This window comes from Vigna umbellata, chromosome 11 (assembly GCF_029865625.1).
Source record: "Vigna umbellata cultivar VRB3 chromosome 11, Vumbellata_1.0, whole genome shotgun sequence".
Classification (NCBI taxonomy): domain Eukaryota; kingdom Viridiplantae; phylum Streptophyta; class Magnoliopsida; order Fabales; family Fabaceae; genus Vigna; species Vigna umbellata.
The window spans coordinates 10,735,537-10,749,225 of record NC_142175.1 but is presented as its reverse complement, the minus strand read 5'-3'; the positions used below and the strand labels follow the sequence as shown (position 1 = coordinate 10,749,225).

The following is a 13,689-nucleotide window of genomic DNA, read 5'->3' as shown; positions in this document are numbered from 1 at the left end:
CTTCAGCCATCTCATCATCTTCATGTATGACTGTATCATGAATTGGCTGCTTCTGAGGACATGTCAACTGAAGATAAGAATTTACGTCAAAGCTTTATGAACAATTATTTGAAGAATAAACATAGAAATACTAAGGAAAAAGACATTATACCTGTGGAGTAGCGATGTGGGACATGATCAATGCTCTAGGCCAGGCAATAAATGATCATATGGCCTCCCCCACAAAGTTAATTTCTGGAGTGGGTACAGGCACTTGAACCTGGGGTTCCCGAACCTCGTCAATGCTCACACACACGTGCTGGGGTAATATGCATCCGGAGAACAACACAAGTACTGAACCGAAATTTTATCAATCTTATCCGTAAACTCCAATTGACATCTTATTGCATATTATGAAAATTAATTTTCTCAAACTGTCCAATCGGACAATTCAAAATTTAACACAAACGATTAAAAGATTAATCATTTGTGTTAAATTTCAAACAGGAACTAAGTGTCACTCAATGATTTGATACTTATAATAACACAACTAATACATGCATATTCAAAATCCAATAACACATGCACACTTTAGAGTAAAAAACATGCATACACAAAACCCAATTACATGCATACAAAAATTTATCAATAACAACAAGCTAACCTGAAAAGTAAATTCGAAATGAAAGGGAGGGAAATCGAGGAGGGAACGACCTAAAACCTCGCCCAAAAACAGTCAAAAAAGCCGCCCAAGAACACGCAAGAGACTGCACAAAAATGGACCGAAAACGATTTTTAATCGGTTCAAATCAAAGATATTTCATCACAGAGCAATGTAATCGGATTGAAAGTCAATTTCAACGGTCCAAAAGAGAGAAAACGCACCTGGAAAATCAATGGCAGACAGCGTTCGCGGGGGGAAGACGATGAACAGTGAGCGTACTGCTCGCGGGTTCGCGTTTCGCATATTAATACTATGAGACGTCCGGCACTCTGGGGCCCGGAAGTCTATAATAGTATAGACGTTCGGCCCATCACTAATATGACGTCTTTGGGAATTTAAAATTGATATTCGCGGGGGGTTTTAGACGTCCGTGGTGGGGGGACGGACGTCTATAATATTATAGACGTCCGTGGGAGGGGGACGGACATCTACAAGACTGAATAACTGAACGTTTCAACTCCCCATGTCAGCCCCTTAAACGTCCGCCCTGGGAGGGCCCTGACGTCTATAATATTATAGACGTTCGTGGGAGGGGTCGGACGTCTTCTAGCCTGAACAACTAAACGTTTCAACTTCCCATGTCAGCCTCTTAAACGTCTGTCCTGGGAGAGGGCGGACGTCTATAATATTATAGACGTCCGAGCCCTGCCCAACGGACGTTTAGGGTGCTGACAGGGTGGTTGGAGCATTAATTCTCCAACCACCTTGTCAGCACCCTAAACGTCCGTTTGGGAGGGGGCGGACGTCTATAATATTATAGACGTCCGCCCCCTCCCAGGACGGACTTTTAAGGGACTGAAGACAATTAATTCTCCAACCACCTGTCAGCACCGTAAACGTCCGTTTGGGAGGGGGCAGACGTCTATAATATTATAAACGTCCGCCCCCTCCTAGGACGGACGTTTAAGGGGCTGAAGACAACTAATTCTCCACACACCCTGTCAACACCCTAAACGTCCATTTGGGGGGGGCGGACGTCTATAATATTATAGACGTCCGCCCCCTCCCAGGACGGACGTTTTAGGGCTGACATGGGGAGTTGAAGCGTTGATTTTGTTCAGCCACGTACACGTCCGTGCCCCTCCCACGGACGTCTATAATATTATAGACGTCCGTCCCCCACCACACCGGACGTCTAGCGTTTCCCTTATTTACGAATATGCCACTGGTCAATTATTTACGTTGGGGCTTTTGTGAACGGACATCTATGGGGGGACGTTAAAAGCCCATTCTGCACTAGTGAGACGTTAAATTTACGTCAAATTTAAAAAATTCGACGTTAAATTAACATCAACGTTAAAAAATTCGACGTTAAATTAACATCGAATTTAAAGTGCAAATTTTAGTACACTGCTAACTTGAATCGATTAAGGAAGAAGTAAAAAGAAAAAAAATTCATGTATGATTTTAAAGAAAAAAGAATCATAAGAGCACTACATTTTGCTATTGTCGGAAGAATAAAATGTCGAAGCCCCACCGAATACGATATTCTTTTAAGCACACAATTAATGCTCCCAAGTACTTCAATTCCCTTCACGTCCCAGCCCGGCAGCCTACGACGTTCTATGGGAGGGAAGAAAAGAAAAAAGATCTGAAAGTATGACACTTTTTGGCGGAAGAACAAAACGTCGAATTCCAACAGAACTCGACGTTCTATTAATGCTCTCATGTTTAAAAGAAAAAACTAAAAAGAAATAAAAAGGTAAAAACTTGTGGCTTCCAATACTACGTCCAAGCCCCTTCAAATTCGACGTAACCTTTGCAATTTATAAGAAAAAATTAATAAAAAAGGCACGTTGGATTAAGAGAAAATGTCGAATGGTTTGGGACTTTGATGTTGTTTTTAAACATAACGTCAAACTTTTGTTGTATACGACGTGAAAGTTTTTTTATTGAATGTAAAAACAAAACACAGTCTCACTGTTTGTTTGCGGTTCCATTTCTGCTTGAACTTTCTTCTTGGTGGACGACTGCGATAATGAAAGAAGGTTATTTTTAAGTCGTTTCTATCTTTGTAATGTCATTTGGTTCTCATTCCTAAGGTTGACCGATTGTTTTTCGTTTATCTTTAGGTTGTTTTTCATACGGGGTCAGCGAACTTCATCATATTCTCCAGTGACAACATTTGAAGTATGTTTTTTTTTCTTAAAATACTCTTACGTATGATGTATGTGCTCGTGTTTGTGTTGTGTTTATTGATTCTAGACGTATGATATCTATATGTATAACGATACTATGATAGTTTTTTTTCCTTCAACGTATGATATTTGTTTTTCGTTCGTTGTCAGCGAACTTTGTCATCTTCTCCAGTGACACCATTTCAAGTTTGGTTTTTTTTCCCTTCAATATCTCTTACGTATGATATATGTGTTCGTGTTTTTCGATTATGGACGTATGATATATGTATAACGATAGATATTTGTGTTCGTGTAGATATATTATGATACTTTATTTTTTTCCTTCAACATATGATAGATATTTATTTTTGTTTCTCTACGTAAGTTAGTTTTTTTTTCGTGGATTCTTTTTGTTTAGTGTAGTAGTATGGATCGAAGCTGGATTTATCAGCGTCGTATTAGTGAAGAGTATGAGCGAGGAGTTTCTGAGTTCATACAATATGTTAAAGAACATGCAAAACCAGTGAACAGGGCATATTTTTGCCCTTGTGTTCGTTGTCTCAATCAAGTATATGAAGACTTGGACAACATCTGTGATCATCTATTCATCTATGGAATAATGAGAAGTTATACATTTTGGACTTGGCATGGGGAAGTATTATATAAGCCAACAACTTTAAGAGGTTCGGATTACGTCGACAAATGGATGAGTGATAATTTAGACGATATGGTACGTGACGTTGGCGAAGAAAATTTTGGAAGAGCTCATTTATACGATAGTCTTAAGAACAATTTGGAGCAAGAGTTGTATCTAGGATGCATCAATTTTACAAGGTTATAGGTTACTTTGAAATTGTTTTGTTTGAAAGCAAGAAACGAATGGACTGATAAAAGTTTCACAGAATTGTTGGAGTTGCTGAAGGAGATGCTACCAGAAAATAACACGTTACCTATTTGTAATTACGACGCGAAGAAAATTCTATGTCCAATGGGTTTGGAATACCAAAAGATACATGCATGTCCCAATGAATGTGTATTGTATAGAAATCAGTATGCTTCAATGAAGGTGTGTCCGATGTGTGGTTCGTCACAATTTAAGAAGAAACTTGATGGAAATAACGATGAACACAATGAAGGTCCACCGGCTAAGGTCATGTGGTATTTACCTATAGTACCTAGGTGGAAATGATTGTTTTCTATTAAAGAAGATGCGAAGAATCTTATGTGGCACGTTGATGGAAGAAAATGTGATAATCTTCTTTGACACCTAGCTGATTCCCCACAATGGAAGAACATTGATGGCACATTTCCCGAATTTAGTGTAGAGCCGAGAAACTTAAGACTCTCACTTGCTACCGATGGTATGAATCCTTATGGAAACTTAAGTAGCAAACATAGTTCATGGCCAGTTATTTTGATGATTTACAATCTATCTCCTATGTTGTTCATGAAGAGAAAATACCTGATGTTGTCTATGATGATATCGGGTCCTAGACAATCTGGAAATGAAATTGATTTTTATCTAAAACCGTTAATTAACGATTTAAAAATGTTGTGGGAAGAGGGCGTCGAGGTCTTCGATTCATATTCAGAAGAAAACTTTCGTTTGCGTGCAATGTTGTTTTGCACCATAAATGATTTCCCAGCATATGGGAACTTGAGTGGTTACAGTGTTAAAGGTCATTTTGCATATCCGATTTGTGAAGAAAATACTAGTTATCTTCAACTGAAGCATGGGCAGAAAACTGTGTACACAAACACCGAAGATTCCTTTCTCGAAATCACCCTTATCGTAGATTGAAAAAAGCGTTTAATGGAAGTTTAGAGGATGATGTAGTGTGCAAACCACGTAATGGGGAAGAAGTATACGACCAGGTGAGGAACATTGATGTTGTGTTCAGAAAACATAAAAAGAAGACCGTTTAGAAAAACATTTGGAAAAAGCGACCAATATTCTTCAATCTTCCATATTGGTGTAAACTTGATGTGCGACATTGCATAAACGTGATGCATGTTGAAAACAATGTATGTGATAGTCTTGTTGGGACTTTACTAAACGTTAAAGGAAAGAAAAAAGATGGAGTGAAAGCACGACAAGACTTGGTTGACATGGGAATCCGTTCTAAGTTACATCCGCAATCCATAAGAAGACGCACCTATCTTCCTCCATCTTGTCACACTCTTTCAAAAAAAGAAAAACAATTTTTTTGTTAATGTTTACATAGTGTGAAGGTTCCACAAGGTTATTCGTCGAATATTAGTAGCCTTGTTTCTATGAAAGATTTGAAGTTGGTTGGTTTAAAGTCTCACGATTGTCATGTCTTAATGCAACAACTTTTACCAGTAGCTATTTAAGCCATTACCTGCCTCTGTTAGAGGTATTCTCACACATTTGAGTTTGTTTTTCAATGTCATTTGCAAGAAAGTTGTTAATCCTCGACAGTTAGATGATTTGCAAAATGAGGCCATCAGACTATTGTGCCAATTGGAAATGTATTTCCCACCCTCATTTTTTGATATCATGGTTCATTTTATTGTCCATCTAGTGAGAGAGATTCGAATATGTGGGCCGGTTTTCTTGAGGTGAATGTACCCAGTTGAAAGATACATGAAGATCTTAAAGGGATATGTTAAGAATCAATTGAGACTGGAAGCTTCGATTATAAAGTGCTACATTGTAGAGGAAGCCATTGAATTCTGCTCAAGTTATATGCCAAGTTGTGACCCAATAGGACTTCCAAAGAAAAGACATGAAAACATACGTGAATGAAAGAGAGTTCGAGGAGTAAGGATTGAAAGTGTTAGGGAAAAGAATTTAATCAAGCACATTTGTACATTTTAAACAATACAGAGGATGTTATTCCTTACATTTCACAACACATTCATGAAATTCAGTCAGCACATCCACGTATGAGTCAAAAGTGGACACTTAATGAACACAACAAATCCCTTTTAGCTTGGTTTAAGAAAAAGATTTATGCGACTCCGAATGTTTCTGAAAATCTATTGAGACTAGCTCGTGGACCTAACACTGATGTGATCACTTTCGGCGCCTATTACATAAACAATTACTTGTTTATTCAAAGGAGGAAGACAATAAAAGTAGAGTTCAAAATAGTGGAGTTACCCTACAAGATGAGGCTATACACTTGTCCAGTTCCAAGGATAAAAATCAAATTACAACATCAATCAATTATTTTGGAATAATACAAGAAATTTGGGAAATTGATTATGTCACTTTTAGAGTTCTAGTTTTCAAGTGTAAATGGATTAACAGTAATTATGGTGTGGTGACAGAAGACCTCGATTCACTTTGGTGGATCTTAACAAAATGAGTTACACGGATGAACCATTTATTATGGCTAGTCAAGCAAGACAAATATTCTATGTCACTGACCTAGTGAATCATAAATGGTCAGTGGTATTGGAAGGCAGAGCCATGCACACAATTGATGATGAAGACTCTCTAGATATACTTGAGACAAGCTCCTTCTCATCAAGAACCATTGAAAATAAGGTTGATGATGTACCCGATGAAATACATGCAACTCGATGTGATCACAACGAAGGCATATGGGATAAATAGGTGTCTTAACATTGTTTTAATTACTTGTACAATTTATTTATTTTGTATGTTCTAACTATAATGTACTAACACTTTGTAAACAGGTATGACGAGCTCTGGATCAGGTCCGACGGGAGGAGGGGGTAGATCTGTGACTCAGATGCCTGATGTCACATCCCGTCGGGTTAATGAGAAACCAGTGATGGTGGAGTTTGATCCCCGAACATTTATGCTTATTGGGACACATGCAGCATCGTTCAAAAGTTACTTGGGCGTGATGGCAAAAACACATGTCCCTATTGTCGCTACCTATTGGGATGATGTCCCACAGGTTGACAAAAATCTACTTTGGCAGGATATTTTGGTATGTTTAAGATGTTTTACTTCCATCATTGACTTCTTTTTTTTTATCATGCTTTAACATTAATTTTGTTTTTAACAGGAAAATTGGAATATCCCTAATGATGAGAGGATAAGGAAGAAGATTTTATCCCACATTGCAGTCTGGTGGAGGGACTTCAAGACGAGAATGACACGTCAATACGTCTTTGGCTCTAAACATAACGACACTCCTTGTACAAAATATAAAATAACTGAGGAGGAGTGGGTGCAGTTTAAAGAATCTAAACTTACTCCTGAATGGCAAGTATGTTTTTTAATATTTTTCTCTAGTTACACAAGATGTTAATTTGTGATTTATGCATAATGATTTTCATTTTTCCATAGGTGAAAAGGATAGCCGCCCAGCAGAGGCAGAAGCTGAATGATACACCACACGTATTGTCACGTGGTGGTTATGCGTTATTAGAGAAAAAGATGAGAAAACGTCGCGTTGAGGAGTTAGGTCTTGAGTCACCTGACCTAGCACCTCCACCAGCCAAACATGGATTGTGGAAGGCTGCACGGACAAAGTCCAATGGCCAGTTTACATCCCAGTCTGTTCAGGAGATATCCTAGAGAGTTGTAAGTGGAAACTTTTAACTGATTACCATAGTTCATAAAATAATTATGTAACAAACTTTTTAATGTGTCTAACTTCATTATGATATGCAAGATGACTTGGTTGACCAAAAAAGTCAAGGCACATTTATGGCACAAGGTAGGGAGGACCTCCTAGTAGTAGTCGCAAGTCGGCTAGATCGTCCAGGTCGTGTGCGTGCTGTTGGAGGAGCTATTGGATTGAGGGACTACTTTGGCCCTAAACCAAGAAGCACAAAAGCCATGACTCAGGAAATCGTTAGTAGCATCAAGCAACAGGTACAAGTCGAATTAGAAGAAAGCATGGGTGAACGCTTAAGAATTCTCGAAGAAAAACTTGCGATGATCACCCAACAACAGCAACAACAACAACAACAAGAGCAACAACAACAGTCACAGTAGGAGGACGCCCCTACAGATGATCCTAATGCACCTCGTGTGAGCAACAAAGGCTCATGCTCTACTACAGATCGTACTGATTACAATATTCAGTATGAGTTTTTGGTTGATGAGGATCCTCCGCACGTAGTGGCCGTGGGACGACAGAATGCAGGAGGCCAGACCATTCATGGTGCTCCTTTATTGCCCACTCACGCGCGGGTAATGATTGATGATCCAAGAGACCCCTAGGCTCGAGTGTCAGTGCCTACATCTGAAATCCAATTCGCGGGGGAGGCCTTAGGCACATTTATAGCTTGGCCTAAGCTATGATCATGCCATATTTTGGCCCACCAACGGTATTATATTCTTCTTTTTATTATCTAAAGTCTTCAAGTTATAATTAAACGATTCCTAACTTTTGTAAATGTGAGTTGCAGGTCTATCGTCCTAAGAAACAACCAATTGCTCAACCTGTGAATGAGGCTCGTGAGGAAGTAGAAGACGATAATGATGCTATATCCATATTGACCTCTAGATTAAATAAGTTGAGAAAAGGACCGGTAGAGATGTTGTGGGAGTTAAGAACATTTCGCCTCGAGTGCCATGTTCCATTGTATATTAATTTCGATGATGCATATGAGATCATTGGTGGAGAAAAAATGTTCAACATTTCATGTATACAACTATGGTGCATGTAAGTTTTTTATTTGTTATTTTCCAATTTGTATATTAGTATTATTACTTTTTAATAAGTATACTTAACTTTATTCTTAGAGGTACATGGACACCATCGTAGCTGAATCAAGTCGGGCGTCATTTTATGGCTTTCTTGAACCTCAGATCATTCAACCATCTGGAAACACACTAGATTTCAGAAAATCATATATTCAAACATGGATGACTGAGTCTCACAGAGAAATATATATCGTGACATACATTGATGCTTATGTGTTTCCCAATATTGTCAACTTTTATCAAATTTTAATCAATAAACTAACTCACTAGTTGTTGGTACATGATAGGGGCCATTGGCAACTCATGGTGATCATTCCAAAAAAATCACAAGTTATATGGTTTTGTTCTCTTCATAGCAAGATTAAAGCGGAGTTGAAGTCCTTGATACAATCGTAAGTATTACATTCATTCTTATCAATTCATTATGATATTAATATATTAACTCATGTTTCTAATGTTTCAAATTTGTTTAGAGTTGTGACTAGGACCAGAGGACAACAACTTGAAATTATATATCCTAAGGTTGGAATTCGTTGATCTTTAACCTTTAATTTTCATAGTCAAATTTAAACCATTACATTGGACTAAGTTCTTTCACATGTTTAGTGTAATAAGCATAATGATTCCTAGGCATGTGGCTACTACATCATGTCATGGATGAAGGCAATCATCCGAGCAGAAATAAGAGGGGAATGGACTGAGGTAGAAATTTACATTTGAAAATCTTACAAATATCAATAAACTTTTGACATTAAAATGAATATAATAGTAAAGTTTCCTTGATTATGCAGCGGTTCAACACTACCTCTCCATTGTCCACTTCAGTAATAAAGACGATAAGAGAGGATTGAACACGATATTTGAATACACATTTAAATAGCTATAACTTTAGGTTTTTCCTTTCATGATAGTAGCATTTGCTTACTTGTGCAGCTTTTAAATTGTTAATAGATTATTGTGAATAGATGAATACTATGAATAGATGAATGGAAAACTAGGTTCTTTTAAGTTTTGATGATAGCATTTGCGTCTTTTAGTTTTACTATTTAATTGGAATTGATGAATTGATGATAGCATGGTTTAAATTAATTAATTATGTGAATATATATTAATTGGAAAACTGGTTTCTATATTTCAAGTTTGGTTGAATAAGCTAAACCGAATCAAATCTAAAAAAAAAACACTAAAGGTAACGTCAAAGTATACATCGTTCAACGTTCAAACATCGACAGTAACGTCCAATATCGACAAGTTTGACATTAACCTTACGTCCATCCCCTTATACTTGACGTCAAATATTCCTTTAAATATAAATATTTATTCAAATATTACTCAAAAATTGACGTCATCTTTGAACTTCAACGTGAACATTACGTCCGTTATCTTCCGCAACGACATTAACTTTACGACAATTCCTTCGTACATAAGACGACAAATCTTACTATAAATTTAAATATTTATTCAAATAATGGACGTCATTTTCTTTACTAACGGACGTAACCTCATGTCGTTGCACAAAAACGACGTTAGGTTTACGTCCATTCTCGATCGACACGACGTCAAATTGTCCTATTAACGTCACCTAATGATATTCGACGTAAACTTTACGTCACCCGCTATGGCGTCGGTCGCGAATTCATCGTTAAAAGCCAAAACTAACCGACATAATACGTTGTTTTTGTACTAGTGATTTATATCAAATGAAAGAAAGATTACATGTGATGCTCGTCAAACTTCGTTCCAGAAAAGTTTGAGAAGAGAAGAGAGTATCGCGCGCTAAGATAAAGTGAATGAAGTTCAACTAAACAACAACAACAAACAAGTTCAACTAAGCAATAACAACATACAAGTTCAACTAAACAATAACAACAAAAAAGTTCAACAAAAAAGTTCAACAAAAAAACAACAAACAAGTTCAACAAATAAGTTCTTTAAAACAAAAACGTAAACTAACCTTCAAAAGGTGGGTTCGTCGGAATAAAGTTTCGTCATAGTGAGAGAGAAAGCAGAATGTGCCTACGAAGGACAAGAGCACGAAAATAATCGCTTAAAACAAACAAAAATCATATATAAATTAACTAATTAACATGCATTTTTATTAAATGAAAGAAAGATTACATGTGATGCTTGATAACAGTTGAAAAACTGTTATTTTTATAGTTAATTTTGACCTGAAATACAACCTTTATGACTTAGATATTAGCTTGGAATCATGTTTTTGATTAAGTTTTGGAAATAATAGAGTTGGATAGGTTTTATGCTTGGTTTTCCTTGTTTTTGTAGGTTTTAAGATGAATTGAATGAAAAAAGTGAAGTAGCCAGAAGTTGGACTTAGAAAAGAAAGAAAAAGTGCACAAAAGAAGAGCCGCAAGTACCGCTCAGCGCCACTTTTACTGCTAAGCGGCACTCTGAAGTCCCGCAGTCAACGTTGAGGGGAAAACTGCAGCTGAGCGTCAAAATAGAAGAATCGCACTTACCGCTAAGCGGTAATTACCACTGAGCGCCATTTTATTGGGCCTTGGGCCAATTTTCTGTAAATTTTAGGAAGCTATATAAGGTTTTAGCCGAGGCGAAATCACACTTTCTTCACCTCTAGGAGAAGGATTTTGGATGCTCAAGCTCTATTCTTCAACTTCTAGGGTTCTATCTTTCATTCTTTCATTGTTTTTCATTTAGTTTCACCATGTCTGTGGTGAACTAAACCTTCATTGTTGTTAGGGAACCGATGTAATCCTTTGAAACTCTCATGTATTGAATTTGTTCTATATTCTATATGCTTTCTTTCATTAATTGTTAGGGTTTTCTTCTATACTCTATACATGCTTTGTTTAACTCATTCAATTGCATGATCATTGATGTTATTTGTATGGACACATATAAGTAAATCTAGAACTGAAGAAATTCTCCCAAGAGCAATATTGCCTAGACATAAGATTAGGAGGATTGGTTGTAATGCATGAATAATTGTTAGGGAGACAAGACATTGTAAACTAGTGATTAGGAGTAGGCTTTCTTCACCGAGACATCGAGTTTAAGGTAAATTAGAAAGTGGCATTAACATTAATGAAGAAAGATGAATTCTTGAATACATGAGAGTGGATAGGATGAATCGAAAACCCCAACAACATAATCATTCATATTATACATCAACCGTTTTTGCATCTTTCAAGTCCATTGATCAAAACTTTGCATTCATATTTATTTTTCATAGTTCAACAACAATATTTTCGGTTACAAGTCTAAGATAATCAACAAATCACATAACTATTTAGGCCGTGAGTCCTTTGGGAAACGATACTTGGTCTTACCATTTTATTATTACATGATACGATTCGGTACACTTGCCGAGGGTTAACAATGCTCATCAAACTTCGTTCGAGAAAAGTTTGAGAAGAGAAGAGAGTATCGCGCGCTAAGATAAAGTGAATGAATTTTCAATCTCCTGCTCAAATTTTTATCTAATTCACTAACCTTTTAACGTCGAATTTAAAAGTCATTCGACGTTTTATATCCTTTTACGTCGAATTACAATTCTAAATGACGTTTAATAATTGCAATTCATCTCATTTTTTTATATTTTAATTTCAATACCAATAAAGTACTAGATTCTTTATTAAACACAAGTCCTTTGAAATTAAAATTTCACACAATTCATAAATTCAAACATAAAATTCTTTAGAAAATCCCCTAAGGCTCTTTTCACTACATGTCTTTTATCTCCTATGCAAGTCCAGAACCATCTATCAATTTGTCTAGAATATTGCCCACTCCCGTATAACACCATGAATTATACGATCATCACAGTCACATGCACAAACAAGCAAGGGTAAGCTAACCAAAACACAATAAATCATACATCATAATCATACTCACCCACAAAACTCAATTAAACAACATTATTCATGAATTTCAATCTAGTACCAGTTATATCATTCTTGCATAACCTACCATCATACAAATCCTGCTTACCAAAGCAGAGTCCAAACTGAGTCATTATCTCTACTTATAGTCCTGCTTACCAAAGACAGAACACCTTTCTTTGATAAAAGACAGAACACCTTTCTTTGACACTTGAATGGAAGAACTTGCTCAATCAACTTTAAGAGAACCACTTCGACCTTAGACCCACTAAGCGCAAGCTTCTCCTTTTCACCAGACTTGATTTGAGCACACTAACACTTGGGAACTTCCTCAAACTTTTTATGTATTCTCAAATGGCTTAGTTTCCTTTTCACACATAGAGAGTTTCCCTTAGGCACACAACTCTAATACTCTCAAATGAAAAGTTACCCTCTAAGAAATAAGGAGAACTCAATTTATAAGCCAAGGTTCGTGCAAGGTCAGAAACTGAAAAGACATCTCCCAATTGCCACTGATAATCGATTAATCTATTAATTATGGTCGTTATAGGGTATTCAAAAAAGTGATTATCGGTCATCCCCTATGATAATCGATTATTTGCGCGAGCAACTCTTTTCTAATTTGGCTTGTGATAATCGATTATGCCTTGAGATAATCGATTATTGTTTCAACATAGCTATACTAAAAAGCAATTTACAAGTCTTCTTATGATGTATAAGTGAAAGTAAAAGCCTAATACAATGTTTTCTATAAAAAATCTTTAACTATGTAAGTAAATAATTCTTCAAGACTTCAAGTGCATCATCATCAAAATATCTTCAAAGCATCAATGCTTCTCATTGGTAATAGAAAAGAAGAAGAACTCAAAACTAAGTGACTTGAAGACAAGCAAAGCTAGAAACATTTGTTCAACATTTCTTTACTTGCATTCAAAAGTCTCTTTACCAGAACCAAACACTCCTATTTATAGGTAAGGGATGCCTCTAAGTCTGTCTGAAATTCCCTCCAAAAATTCAAATAAATCCAGCTGGATAGGTAAGTTGTCTTGGTCACACAATCTATGCCAAAGCACATGGAAAATGTGGCAGCACATGTGGAAGCAGCTGGCTGGCGTTGGGCACCCTAGGGTTCGTGTTGGGTGGATAGAAATGTAGAAGCTCCTCCAAAGCTTAAGCTAGCTTGATTCTTGAATTTAGAAGCTCCTTTAAAGGTTAAGTTAACTTGATTCTCTGCCCAAAGATGACTTGGTTGGATTGTGCATGGGCCTAGGAATATGTCCTAAAGCTTATTTAGATCCAACAAAACAAAATATACAAGGTTTTAAGAGAAGAGAAAGAAGAATTAATAAT

At 36.7% G+C, this 13,689-nt stretch overlaps 2 pseudogenes; both read left to right on the top strand.

Moving 5' to 3' along the window:
• The first annotated feature begins 3,247 nt into the window (after positions 1 to 3,247).
• LOC148190966 (uncharacterized) lies at positions 3,248 to 7,765 on the top strand (annotated as a pseudogene).
• Positions 7,766 to 7,781: 16 nt separating this feature from the next.
• Positions 7,782 to 8,442, top strand: LOC148190965 (uncharacterized; annotated as a pseudogene).
• The last annotated feature ends 5,247 nt before the right edge of the window (positions 8,443 to 13,689 follow it).